Here is a 13,199-nt window from a genome sequence, read left to right on the forward strand (position 1 = left end):
AGAGACAGCTTTTAATCTTCTTATGACTTTTTGCAACTTTGATGATTCTCAGCATTTCTTTTTTTTCCACTTTGGGTCAGATCTGTTCATAATTGCTGCCTATTGGCTTTAGTCTCACACACAAATCATGTCAGATACAGTTTTCGATGGTGATTTTTCTTTTTTTTTTAAATACTTATTAATGCATTTGGCTGTGGCAGCTCTTAGTTGGCATATGTGGGGTCTTCTTTGTGGTAAGGGGAATCTTTGTGGACTCAATAGCATCTTACTTTGCAGCGCAAGGACTCTCTCTAGTTGTGATGGGTGGGCTTAGTTGCTCTGTGGCCTGTGGGATCTTAGTTTCCTGACCAGGGATGGAACCCATGTACCCTGCATTGCAAGGTAGAGTCTTAAACCCCCTCTGTGATTTTTTTCTGTTTTTTGAAGATGCATGCTTCTTCCTCTCCCCCACCCCATGACTCATGTCTCCTACAGGATAGATATGATTGCGCTGTCCCTTCCACAGGTTGTTAGTGATGGGGTGGGGAGGGGGGGTCATTGTTTTTTGACCAAGTAGAGGTCAGTCTCTTGACCACTTTGCACAACCCCGTCTATAAACTCCCTCCTGGTTTCACCTTTTCCCCACTTAATTCTCTGAGCCTTTACTCAGCCACTGTCCTCCCGTGCTCATTGCCCTTTTATTGAACCCACTTTGCAACCTGGCTTTGCTCACAGGGAGCATTTCAAATTTCCTTTATTCCACTGTCCTCAAACCCATGGTCCCACCACTTTCCCCAGTTTATCTCAGCGGGTGACTCCTTAGTACTACTTTAAAAATAAAACAACAGTCATGTGACTTCCTTGGTGGTGTAATGGTTGAGACTTTGCCTTCCAGTGCAGAGGGTGCAGGTTTGGTCCCTGCTCAGGGAGCTAAGATTATGCATCACAGCGAAAAATCCAAAACATAAAAACAGAAGCAATATCATAACAAATTCAATAAAGGCTTCAAAAATGGTCCACATGAAAAAAAAATCTTAAAAAACCCCACAAAAACCAGCAGTCATGAAATGAGGAATCTTTCAACTTCTTAACCCCGTATAAAGGAGCTCTATTCATTCTCCTTCCTGCCTTGTTAAGGTTCCTGTCTCTCATCTCAAGCTAATTACACCATCAGTGTTTCAGATCGCATCCTCTCCTGCTTTCTCAGACCTTGTTTCCTCTATTTTCCCTTATATGCCTGACCTTTTGTTCCTGTACTGAAATTGTTCTTGTCAAGATTACTGAATTCTTCCTTGGCATCTTGACTTAATTAATTCTCTTATCAAATATTTACAAAGCACCTACAGTGTTCCAGACACACTGCATATTGTGCAGTGTAGATTCATCAGGGAAAGAGGCAGGTGGGATCAACGTGTGTATATGGGGCCGGGGGAGATGAAGAAATAATTAACAAAGGAGCAAGTCGATCTGTATAATGTTGGGAGCTGAGTGATAAGTGCTGAGAGGAGAAATGAATCAGGGTCAGACCAGGTAAGATCTCTGAGGAGGTGGCACGTGAGTTGGGATCTGAATGAAGTGAGAGACTGGACTGTGCTTGGATACTGGGAATAGTGAAGACACTGAATGACCCAGAGTTAGGAAAGAGTGTGGGATATTTGAGAAACGACACTGAGACCCATGTGGTTGGGCCAGAGTGAGTAAGTTACAAGGGTAGCAGAGGAGATTGGACGAAGAGGCAAGTACCAGATCACATGCTGGTGACCTTAGAAACACATTTTTGTTTTAGCTTCCAGACTTTTCTCCCACTTTTCTTGCAACTCCCACTTACTCCCTTGCAGATCCTCTTCTTCTGCCTGTCCTTTATGTGTTGTGAGTTCGACAAGATTCCATCCTAAGTCACCCTTTCTTCTCTCTGGACAGTTTGTCCCTGGACAGGGCATACAGAGCAGCCCCTTAATAAAGGTTGTTTGATTCTGGTTACTTTGAGTTCCGTATTCATTCTGGTTAACTCTTCTCAGATTAAGCTCTATAATTGTCTATAGATCAAATACGATCTGGCTGAGGAAGGCTCGTCATGGGGCTCTCTCCTCGTTTATTTTTAGGTTCTGTAATTCTATAAATATAACCTAAATATGTGTCTTAGTCATTGCTGTAGCCCTGATGCTTAGTATCGTGCCTGAGTGATCGTTGAGTAAATTTAGTACAAGACAGGTAGACTCATTCCTTGGCAGCTGGTCCACATGATTGACTCATAGTGAGTGTTATTCTTAACACACTCTTATGCTCCTGGAATGAATTTTCAGACCTTCAGAGACTGCCTATGAGTCTGTTACATTGTCTTGTTATACTTGGCTCCTTGTTCCTGAATTTCAAGCTTCTCAAGCATTTGGTTTCAGCAGTGAATAGCTTTCCCTCAAGGGTTTTCTATCATCTTTGATTTTGACAAGAATGCCTTGCATATTTTCAATTCAGTCATTGATAAGATGGTTGAACAGGATGAGGTCAGAGACATGGAGAGCCCTCCAAATAATGGGATAATTCCTTTTTTTATATATTGTATTTATTTATTTGGCTGCTCTGGGTCTTAGTTGTGGCCAGTGGAGTCTTCCATCTTCATTGTGGCATGCGGGATCTTTAGTTGCTGCATGAGAAATCTAGTTCCCCAACCAAGGATCAAACCCAGGGCCTCTGCCTTGGGAGTGTGTAATCTTAACCACTAGACCACCAGGGAAGTCCCAAATGGGATAATTTCTAAACTCTGCTCAGTGACTAATAAGTATGCTTTTTGAATAATGGGATCATTTAATTTGGGGTTTCCCTGGTGACTTAGATGGTAAAGAATCTGCCTGCAAAGGAGGCAGCCTGGTTGCCTGCAACCAAGAGGTTGCAAAGAGTCAGACACAATTGAGTGACTTTCACTTTTTCACACTTTAATTTGGATGCTGTTAGTAAAAAGGATGCTGAAGGTCACCGGTGGGGCCTGCTTATTTCACAGATGAGGAAACCAAGACTGTTAGGTAAATTCACCAACATCACTTGGTGTTAAGTGAAGGAGAAACTAGGAACAGAACCCATCCACATGCCAGTTACTCTAGGTTTCTACATGCGATTTGTTTTTATCCCTTGCTTTTTATTTTTATGATCTCCTATTTGTTGGCACATAATAAATTACCCCAAACCTCACAGGGTAAAGTGGTAATAAACATTTTTTATCTCACACATTTTCTGTGAGTCAGGAAGTCAGGAGGAGCTTGGCAGGGTGGTTTGGCTGAGCACCTCTCATGAGATTATACTCAGATGGCAGCTGGGGCCCCAAGCATCTGAAGTGCTGGCTGGAGCTGGAGGCCTCAGTGCCAGAGTGGCTCACACAGAGGGCTGGTGAATTTGTGAATTCATGCTGGAGATGGCAGATCTCAGTCCCTAATCACATGAACCTTTCCATAGGGCTGTTTTGGGGGTCTTTACAACATGGCAGCTGGCTTTTTCCAGACTGAGTGATCCAAGAAAGAGAGAGCGCAAGGAGGAAGCCACAGCGTCTTTTATGAACTGGCACCAGAAGTCACACCCCATCGTTTCTATGATAGCCTGTTAGTGACACAGGTTCGGCCCTTGTTCAGGTGGAGGGGTGAGGCTCACTGGGGCTAGACCCTTTTTCTGAAGGGGAGAAACAACGCTGTTCTCTTATATTGGGTGTTTCTGTGGCTTCATGGGGGCTTCTCAGGGGGCACTAATGGTATAGAAGCCACCTGCTGAAGCAGGAGTCGAGGCTTTCATTCCTGGGTCGAGAAGATCCCTGGGAGGAGAGAATGGCTCCCACCCCAGTGTTCTTGCCTGGAGGATTCCATGGACAGAGGAGCCTGGTGGGCTACAGTCCATAGCATCGCAAAGAGTTGGGCATAACTGAGCAACTTAGCACGCAGGCTGCCTTCTGTGTTTCGCCAGCACCTCAGTAGAGACTCTTTTTACTTTTGCCTCCAATAAAGCTGTAATAGCCTCTGAATGATCATCCTATCCCTATTTAATTTCTTTCCCTATTGAGCGTAAATCCCATCAAAGTACCTGTTGAGTCCTGGTAAAATACAATTCTGATAATACCATCCGTATTCAACTCCTTTGCCCTCTGTTTTTAAAAGAGTTTGAAGGTTTCTTGGGGCTTTCCTGGTGGCTCAGCAATAAATAATCCACCTGCCAAGGCAGGAGATGCGGGTTGGATCCCTAGATGGGGAAGATCTCCTAGAGGAGGAAATGGCAACCCACTCTAGTATTCTTACCTGAATATAGACAGAGAAAGCTGGTGGGCTACAGTCCATAGGGTTACAAAAAAGTTGGACACGACTTAGTGACTAAATAACAGCTAAGGTTTCTTGTTGCTAAGATGATCATATAAATTCTTATCCAAGCCATAGTACTTTTGAGAGTGAAGCAGGGTGTTTTTAGTAATTATGCATGAAGCAGAGATGAAATGAAAACTGTCCTGAAAAAACCAGACTTCTTGTCATTCCCGTTGCCTCCCAGTTAGGAAGAAGAACCTTATTCTGTCCATCGCTTTTCATCTGTCAACAGCTTTCTCCTTTCATCACTTTCTCTCTCTCAGTGTTGATAGTTCTTCTGCTCCATCCAGTGATACCCAGTCATACCCAAACATAGACTTTCACACCTTCCAGTTTTCCTGTGTACTGTTCCCTCCAAATGGAATTGCCTCTCCACTTCCAACTGGCTCCAACCTCTTCTCAAAGCTGCTATTGCAACCTCCTCTCAACACATTATGGGCTTTCATCTCAAAAACCCTATAGTAGGGGAATTCCCTGGTGATCCAGTGGTTAAGACTCCACCTTCCAATGCAGGGAGCGAGGGTTCCATCCCTGGTTGGGGAACCAAGATCCCACATGCCACAAAACAACTAAGCCTGCGTGCCACCGCTACTGAGCCCATCCACTCTGGAGCCCGGGCACCACAACAATAGACCCCACATGTTGCAATGAAGATCCCGAATACTGGAGCCAAGGCCAGATGTAGCCAAATAAATATATGTTTTTTTAAAAAAGGAGTATCTCGGTGCAAGAGGAGAAGGGGGCGACAGAGGATGAGATGGTTGGATGGCATCACTGACTCAGTGGACATGAGTTTGAGCAAACCCAGGGAGACAGTGAAAGACAGGAAAGCCTGGTGTGCTGCAGTTCATGGTGTTGAAAAGTCAGACACGACTTAGCAACCGAAAACAACAAAGTGCCTGAAGACGAGGACTTTGCTTGAGAGGATGTCTGTCTACCCAGTATCCTGTCAAAATATTTTGTGCATTTTGCTCTGCTTTGGCTAGCAAGGAAAGAAAAAAGCTTTGCTTATTATCTGGCATTATAGGGATAATGATGTCTAATGTTTATTAAGTATTTTGTGTGAACCAGAATCTTTTTTTGCATCCTCTATTTCATATCTACGTCAATCCAGCAAGCATGGCACTATTATTATCCCCATTTGATTGATGAACAAGCAAAGATGCAGAGAAGTAAAGCAACTTCCCCAGCATCACTGAACTAATAAAGGATGGAGTTTAGTACCCGAAGTCAGAAAGCTACAAAACGCAGCCTTTTTTAACAGACAATGTGTCAAGCATTGTTTAAAACAATCTGTCTTTCCTAATTCAATTAATCTCCATAACAACCATATGAAGCAGATTCTCTTATGTAGATTTTATAGGTGAAGAAAAGAGGGTACAGTGAGGTTAAGTAACTTGCCATGGTCTCACCGATGAGGGGAAACTGACTAAGAACTTGGAGGAGTACTGAGTGAGCTTAGCCCCAGATGGCACAGGAGGCTCTTACTTTCATGCCCAAGATGTTAAAGTAAAGGAGAGCAGAAGACAGCTGGCCATTCGGACGCTGGAGGCATCACAGCCCATTCCCGTCCGGTGCTTCCCAGGTTCCAAAGGCTTTGTCCTTAAGGCGACCTGGAAGCACCAGGCTCTGCTGTCTCCCTCGGCATTTGTTTGTCCTGGAGGCTTCCTCACACACAGTGGCTCCAGTGGCCAATGGACACGGTGAGTGGTGCCCCGAGGTTTCCACCCTGCAGGGACCAGAAGAACCGAGAGCATGAAGTCATCAGACCGACGAGCGTGGCTTCTGATGGGAGTAGCATAGAGTGAAGCCTGGTTGCTTGCTTGATAGGGAAGAGAAAGAGTGGATCAAGTAGGCAGTGTGTCCACTGGGGACACGTCACACTGGGGAGAGCCAGTGGAAGGTTTGAGAAACTGCACTTTCTATTGCTGTAACCGCCCCCGTCACTAGTGTCCCTAAGGGACCATGTTCTCATATTCCTTTTTTTTTGGCCTAGTGTCCTGTGGGTGGAATGTTAGTTCCCCGACCAGGGATCAAACCTGTGCCCACTGCAGTGCAAGCTCAGAGTCTTAACCACTGGGCCACCAGGAAAGTCCCTTGTTTTCCCTTTTTGAAGAAGAAATCCACCTTCTGGTTTACTTCTGTGTGGAGGTGTGGGGGCCCTGTGACCTTGGTACAGGGCTTCACGCCTGACTTTATTCTCCTCTCATTCTGCCCCATGTCTGGAAATTATTTTCCAGTCTGCTCATGGGTCACAGTGTTAGGGGCTTCCTAATAGTCAGATGGGCTGCCCTGATGACTCAGCAGGTAAAGACTGCCTGCCAATGCAGGAGACTTGGGTTCAATCCCTAGGCTGAGAAGATCCCCAGGAGGAGGAAATGGCAACCCCACTGCAGTATTCTTGCCTGTGGGGGGGGGAAAAATGAGCAGAGGAGCCTGGTGGGCTACAGTCTGAAGGGTTGCACAGAGTCAGACGTGACTTGAGGAGCACCTAGCACAATAATCAGATAGATAATAAGTTTTGAGCACTTACTGTGTGCCAGATTCTGTGCTGTGAACTCTTACTTGATTGTCACAATGACAAGGCAGAAAATGTTATTTCTACTTAGTAGATGAGACGAGAGAGGTTAGCTGAGTTTCCTGGCATCCCAGCCAGGATGTGGCAGTCAGATTCAAGGCCAAGTCTCCAAAGCTCTGCAGCCAGAGCAGCCTTGGCCTTTCTGCCTCCGCCTCCACTTCCTGCCACTTGTGGTCCCACAACCATCCTTATCATCACAACCCATGTCACTTTGCAGATTTAGAATTCCAGAACCCATCTTTCTATCTCTGTCAGGAAGTGAAGGTGATTTTTCTCCTCTCTCATTAAAAAAAAACAAACCTTAGGAAATTCAGACGGGATGTATGTATATGTATAGCTGATTCACTTTTCTTTATAGTAGAAACTAACGTTGTAAAGCAACTGTGTGTGTGTGTGTGTGTGTGTGTGTGTGTGTTAGTCGCTCAGTCATGTCCATTTCTTTGTGACGCTTTGGGCTGTAGCTCACCAGCCTCCTCTGTCCATGGGATGCTCCAGGCAAGAATACTGGAGTGGATGGAACCCACATCTCCTGCATTGCAGGCAGATTCTTTACCATCTGAGGCACCTGGGAAGACCCAAAGCAGCTATACTCCAATAAAAATTTAAAAACAAACAGAAAAAGAACTCTGCCTGGGGCAGACACTTGCTGTGGTGTTTTTTTTTGTTGTTTTTTGTTTTTTTTTGCTGAACTGGCAACTGGAAGGATGAAATCCTGAGAGTTACCTACCTGTCTAAGCATGAGCCAGACAGCAGAAGGTACAGGAAGGTGAGCCCCGATGACATCATTTGTATCCCTTTGCTCAAGCTGCACCTGATATGATGATACTTGCAAACTTGAATCAATAAATTTATTTCCTGCTTTAAAAAATACAGAAACACCTTATTTTAAACTAAAATACAAATACAGGGAATGATCCACAAGCAATAGACGTCGACTGGCTACCTCTGCTCTGTCTCCTGATCCAATCACGGACTCTGCCCACCCTGAGTAACGCCCTGCTGGCTCTTGTTGTGATCACTTCCTGGTGTTTCCTTGTAGTTTTATCTTTTGACGGCAACTCTCCCAACATTCTAGTGTAGTCTTTTTCATTTTAATAAGTCGACACGTCTGTTCCTCTCCAGGTTCACTTTTCATCGGTTTCTCTTCCTTACACTTGATTTTGTGAAGAACTCGGGGCACACAACCTTGGAGTTTCTATCTGGATGGTGCTGCCTGCACACTCATAATACTGTTCAGTAGTTCTCTGTCCACTTTATTGCTGGACCCAGAAGTTTGACCTGAATAGGTTTGATCTGAGTAGATCTTGTTGGCAGGTTCCACTGCAGGGAGCACCTGGCATCTTTCATCTTTCTGTGATCTTAGTAGTCACTGATGCTCATTGTCTAGATTCATCAATTAATTGGATGTTGCAAACTGCTGATGTCTCATTATTTATTTTTTATGTATTTGTTGCAATACTTTAAAAAAGAGGTGCTTCCCCTTGGTGACTATTTGATTAGTGTTGTGGTTAATATTTTAGATAGAAAAAAAAAAAGGATAAATATTGACTCTTCATTTATTTGCCAGCTTTCAAGATAATTAATTCCTTGAACTACTGAAGGGGACCACTGAAGGTGATCGATTAATTTTTGTTGTTTTAAAAATTGAATCTACCTAAATTAGGAGTTTTGGATCAACATATGCACACTGTTATATATAAAATAGACAGACAACAAGGACCTACTGTGTTGCACAGGAAACTATACTCAATATCCTGTAACAACCTATAATGGAAAAGAATCTGAAAAAGCATGTATGTATATTTTATATATATATATATGAGTCACTTTGCTATACCCCTGAAATTAACACAACATTGTAAATTAGCTATACTTTAGTTTTTAAAATGATTAAATTAAAATCTTGTTATGGGGAAATGCCCAATTCCAGCAGGAAACTTTTAATTATGTTGTACTTAGTTTGGTGGGCTTCCTTGGCAGCTCGGACAGTAAAGAATCTGCTTGCAGTGCAAGAGACCTGGGTTTGATCTTTGGGTCAGGAAGATCCCCTGGAGAAGGGAATGGCTATCCACTCCAGTATTCTTGCTTAGAGAATTCTGTGGACATACCATGGGGTTGCAAAGAGTTGCACACAACTGAGCAACTTTCACTCATTTGGTAACGATGTATGTCTTCATTGTGAATCTGGTATTTGTATATCAGAATGATATTACAATTTTACTTAAGCATGTGAAAGTGAAAGTTGCTCAGTCGTGTCCAACTCTTTGCAACTCCATGGACTATACAGTCCATGAAATTCTCTGGGCCAGGATACTGGAGTGGGTAACCTTTCCCTTCTCCAGGGGATCTTCCCAACCCAGGGATTGAACCCAGGTCTCCTGAATTGCAGGTGGATTGTTTACCGGCTGAGCCACAAGGGAAGCCCAGAAATACAGGAGTGGGTAGCGTATTCCTTCTCCATGGGATATTCCTGACCCAGGAATTGAACCAGGGTCTCCCGCATTGCAAGCAGATTCTTTACCAAAGTGTATATTTATATACACTTTACCAACGTGTATATATATATATCAACATATATATATAGTGATAGTATATATCACTATTATATTGCTTTACTAGAGATATAATAATAATATTGATATTATATTAATATTAATAATATTATAATAATTAATAATATATTATTATATTAACAACAATTTATAATATTAATAATATTATAATAATATTAATATTGAGAAGTCATTTAAAGAAAAAACCTTATGTTAAAAATGAGGTAACTGAGAACCAGAGGTTAAGTAACTGACTTAACATCTCACAGCACATTGGTGGCAGAGCTGGTAGTTCTCTCCCACCTCCCAGTTCATTCTAATCTTCCCCTTTCACAAGCAGAACCTAAGTCCTGGAGCCCTAGGCTCCAAAACTGTCTGAGAATATCTGAAAGGGCCAATATATATTCAAAGCGTTGTCCGGCTCCTCTCCTGGCTCTTTGCCTTCAGTACACAGCCCCGCAGCCAGCTTGAGTCTTACTGGGAAGAGACTGGGGCAGCCTGCAGTTTGTGCACGGCTTCTGAGAGGGTGAGTTGCCAGCCCTGGAAATCCCGCCTGGTGTCGTGGGAATGTGCCCAGGTTGCTATGGGGAGGCTTTCAGCCATGGCTGCCGCAAGGCAGCCCCCTGCCAAATCCTGTCTTGCTGATTCTCAGTGGGTAAGTGGGAAGTCAGAGGAGAAGGTTCCAACCTGTCAGTTAGAAGGGAAATAGCTGAGAAACCATCTCCCCATCATGTTAATGATCTCAGCATGAGAGAGAGATAAAGAGAGACTATTTGGTAGAGGAGGTCAGGGGAAGAGATGGAGGGAGGGGAGGTGATCAAATGGGGTTAGGAGAAGGAAGGTGATGTGTAACCCTGTGTGCGGGGGAGGCGGAGGCTGCCTGGCTCCTGAAGACTGCTAAGCACTCCATCTGTTCACACCTACTTATGTAGCTGATGACCTCAGACCCACCTGCTTGTCCTGCTCTACCCCTTCCCTGCCCTTCTTCCGGTTGCCCCGCCCCCTCCCCCCAGGAATGACAGCAGCAGAGATAAGGACGTACTGTTTTATGTAAGAATCCAAAATCTTTGCTAACTTGTGGATTAGAGAGCCAGTCAAGGCCAAGGACAAGGCTGCCGCCCATGGGCCTGGTCTGTGTCCTGAAACACACTGGTGTGGTTACTTACTTTGGCTGGAGAGCAGGGTCACTGGGACTGAATTCTTGAAAGTGAAATGAAACTTGACAGTGGGAGATATTACTGCCTCTACTGAGTCATAAAACTGGGATCTTTGGGCCAAGTGAGCAGGAACTTGCTCACTCTAGTTCTTTTCTGCATGGAAGAAGATTCTGGAGGACTTTAGCCTGCAAAGTCATAATAGGCAAGGTGCTATAGCAGAATGTTTTTATTTTTATTTTTTTTAATTCAAAAACTTTTAATTTTTATTTTTACTTTATTTTACTTTACAATACTGTATTGGTTTTGCCATACATTGACATGAATCCGCCACGGGTGTACATGAGTTCCCAATCCTGAACCCCCCTCCCACCTCCCACCCCATATCATCTCTCTGGATAATCCCCGTGCACCAGCCCCAAGCATCCTGTATCCTGTATCGAACATAGACTGGCGATTCGTTTCTTACATGATAGTATACATGTTTCAGTGCCATTCTCCCAAATCATCCCTCCCTCTCCCTCTCCCTCAGAGTCCAAAAGTCCGTTCTATACATCTATGTCTCTTTTGCTGTCTCGCATACAGGGTTATTGTTACCATCTTTCTAAATTCCATATATATGTGTGTTAGTATACTGTATTGGTGTTTTTCTTTCTGGCTTACTTCACTCTGTATAATCGGCTCCAATTTCATCCATCTCATTAGAACTGATTCAAATGTATTCTTTTTAATGTCTGAGTAATACTCCATTGTGTATATGTACCACAGCTTTCTTATCCATTCATCTGCTGATGGACATCTAGGTTGTTTCTGTGTCCTGGCTATTATAAACAGTGCTGTGATGAACATTGGGGTACATGTGTCTCTTTCAATTCTGGTTTCCTCCGTGTGTATGCCCAGCAGTGGGATTGCTGGGTCATATGGCAGTTCTGTTTGCAAAAAATATGGAACGCTTCACGAATTTGTGTGTCATCCTTGCACAGGGGCCATGCTAATCTTCTCTGTATCATTCCAATTTTAGCATATGTGCTGCCGAAGTGAGCACCAGAATGTTTTTTAAATTGTTAGTTGTGAATTTAGTGAGTTGTGATCAGAATAATATACAAAAAAATGAAATGGAGTAGACAACAGTCCAGGGTACATTAATTACGTGGAAAAAGTGGGTATTGTTTTATGAAATTCTTTTTAGTGTTATGTGTGTAATTGTGTAGATGTGTACTGGGTCATGATGTATTTCTTACAGTAAATCACAGCCAAAAACTTGGAACATCATTGTTCTTTTAGAACATGTCAGGAGTGAAGACTTACATTCACTGTAGGGTCTGCCAGAAAGTTGCTGTGTGACCTGTGGTGAGTTGTTTATCTCTCTGATTTTCATTTTCCTCATCTGTAATGTAAATGAAAGAAACCAAATGAAGAGAATAAATCGATGATCTCTATGGTTCCTTCCAGCATCACATTCTATATATATATTTTTAAGATTCTATGATTTTAAAGATAAATGAGGATTTATTTTGTCTTTAACCATTCTCAAGGAAGGAGATGGCATCTTCTCCAATAAGCAATAATTTCCATTAAAAAGCAGCTCCTTCTCTTTAAGCTTCATTCATTCACCAATTATGTGTTGATATGTCTGACACTGCTCTAGATCCCGGAGAGCCAAGTGGGATAAAACACAGAAAGCCCTGTACATGTGATGTTTCCTTAGAAACCTCTGTAGCAGAGACTTCCCTGGCAGTGTAGTGGTTAAGACTTTTCCTTCCAATGCAGGGGGTGCGGAACTAAAATCCCACATACCTTGAGGCCAAAAAATCAAAACATTAAAAAAAAAAAAAACCAGAAACAATATTGTAACAAATTCAATAAAATCTTTAAAAATGGCCCAGATCAAAAAATATTTTTTTAAAAAGGAAACCTCTGTAGCAGTTATGTTTTTTTTTTTTTCCCACTTACCATACATTAAAATAAAACAAAACCGAAAACCTTCCTTTAGACTTGAGAGGATAATTTGCATTTTTCCAGCAATTGGTTTGGACCCTCAGCTTCTTCCATGAAGTGGGAATGCAATATTGAAATGCTAGGAAATCAAAGTCTAAAGGAGTTCCTGGTTATGTTTTTGTTTGTTTCGAAGGGTGACCTGACCTGATAATCTCAAATAGATAGAAATCTCAGTGTTCCAGACAGGAAATTATTATTTTCCTTGAATGCTTTTCTTTTTTCCTAGGAGCTCTTGAAACCACAGACCATTCACTGAAAGATAATTCATTTTTAAAGGTTCTATTTCAGCTCCTTGACATATTCATCTTTCAGTATAGAGATGAAAAGCCTACTTTGAGGACTTTGGGATTGGGGAGACATCTTTCTGGCCCTTAAGTCAAAACTCTACTTTTGGAGAAGGGGCTGGGTAAAACGTGCAGACTCCTGGCTTAAATTCATTGATTAGGAGTGCTGGGAACGTTAGAATCTGAAATAATGTTGACCACCAGGGGGCAGTAAGCACCTGGTTTTTCCACACCACCAATGACTGGAGAAGGAAATGGCAACCCACTCAGGTACTCTTGCCTGGAAAATCCCATGGACGGAGAAGCCTGGTGGGCTGCAGTCC

At 42.9% G+C, this 13,199-nt stretch overlaps 1 non-coding gene across 1 annotated transcript; it reads right to left on the reverse strand.

Annotated features, from left to right (window-relative positions):
* Positions 1 to 11,532: 11,532 nt before the first annotated feature.
* Positions 11,533 to 11,639, reverse strand: LOC138093317 (U6 spliceosomal RNA). Its single transcript, XR_011146050.1, has one exon. It is a non-coding gene; the product is annotated as a U6 spliceosomal RNA (small nuclear RNA).
* Positions 11,640 to 13,199: the final 1,560 nt, after the last annotated feature.

This window comes from Capricornis sumatraensis, chromosome 16 (genome assembly GCF_032405125.1).
Source record: "Capricornis sumatraensis isolate serow.1 chromosome 16, serow.2, whole genome shotgun sequence".
Lineage (NCBI taxonomy): Eukaryota > Metazoa > Chordata > Mammalia > Artiodactyla > Bovidae > Capricornis > Capricornis sumatraensis.